We start from the raw sequence: 1,783 nt of genomic DNA on the forward strand, positions 1-1,783 counted from the left end.
CAAAAGTTGAAAGGTACGCCATTTTGGTTCCCCCTCGAAACCCTACAACTTTTATATGAAACTTTTTTCGATTCCTGGCCACATAAACGAGTTATTGGAGGTGATAGATTCAGATGACTCACCCTGTATAATGACATATATATATATACATATAGTGAAAGATAAAATTCGTTTAATCCGATGTTTGCATTGAAACATTGGATTAAACAAGTTTAGTATAAATATACGTGCAAAAAATGGCAAACCTTCAAGTAAGTACTTCAGCAAATATCTTTTTCAATAAAATTCTGCAATAATATATATATATATTATGGAAATAAATGTAATTCTAAGTTGTTTAATAGTGTAATACAATTTTCTTCTTCTTTTTCTTCTTTGCTTAAGTAGCGCGTTGCTTCTTCGCAGGGGGAGCATATGCCAAACCGAGATTAGCTAGTACTGAGATTACTGGTACTTACTAAGACACCTAAAACTTGTCCAAAAATATCTTATGTAACTACGCACGTTACGTCGAGTTGTCAAGGAATGTAAATATATATAATTTTTATGTTCCACAAGAAATCAAGAAACATCAAAATCCGAGTATATTTGCGGTGGCACACACATTTCGGCGCTTCAACGCCAAAAAATCATGGAAAACTCAATCCTCATGACAACTCCGTTGCTTTAGCGCCGTTTTCTTGCCATTTACCCTCACCACCCGCTTTTCGCCAATCAACGCTCGGTGTCAAAGCGCCGGTGTCTGCATGAGGATCCAGCCTTAGTAATGAGAGGCGGAGTAAACAAACAAGCGCTGCACGACTCACAACGAATTCGATTGCATGCACTAGTGCGCACTGAGTGCGTTCTCTTTCAGTGTGTAGTAAAATACCAACACTGATATATTTCTAGTGTATCCAATTGAATTCATCGTCAGTTTCTTGCGATCGGGTGCTATTCAGCGGTACGCAGCGAGCAGCGAGGAGTAGAGCTGATAATTGTGCACGCCTACAGAGTCCGATCATCGCTCCCCGCGCTCTCATTGGCTCACATTGGGTGTGTTTTGCCGAAGTTAGCGTTACGTAGCTCTACGTAGCGGCTTAATGTAGCAGTTGCAACTGCTGCGTTACTTCTGCTGGACAATATTGCTACGCGCAGCATGTTCTAAGTAGTGGCCGCCATTTTTGTAAGCGCAAATATGTTTGTATACAAATCGCCGTTGTATTCTTCGGTTGTTAAACTGTGTTTTTTAATTATTTATAAGAATGGCAAAAAAAGTGTCAAAGTATTATAATTGGGACGGTATTATTGTAAATGGCGGCCACTACTTAGAACATGCTGCGCGTAGCAATACTGTCCAGCAGAAGTAATGCAGCAGTTGCAACTGCTACATGAAGCCGCTACGTAGCGCAGCGCTACTAGCGCTACGTAGCGCTAACTTCGGCAAAACACACCCATTTATTAATTCATATTTCAATAACTATTGCGATTTTTTCAAAATAGTAAATAACTTTTCTGTTCAGAATAACTAGATCTACCTACACACGTCGGCTTTATAGTTCGTTGTCAGACACCCTGTATATGTATAATACTTCATTATTTAGCAAAACACCTTTGCCGGTGACCGGCCCAGTGGTCTCGCGGCCTGAGTGCAGGGGCTGCGAACCTTGGAGGACCCGAGTTCGAATCCGCTCACCACCTAAGGATTTTTTCCGGGCCGGTCCCTTTCAACCGAGTTTATCGGTTGATTGGCGAACTGAATCGGGCCTCCAAAAATTAATTCGAGTGTAATCCCGAATTAATT

This window comes from Pseudomyrmex gracilis, unplaced genomic scaffold (genome assembly GCF_002006095.1).
Source record: "Pseudomyrmex gracilis isolate BER0280 unplaced genomic scaffold, ASM200609v1 scaffold_3066, whole genome shotgun sequence".
Taxonomy (NCBI): domain Eukaryota; kingdom Metazoa; phylum Arthropoda; class Insecta; order Hymenoptera; family Formicidae; genus Pseudomyrmex; species Pseudomyrmex gracilis.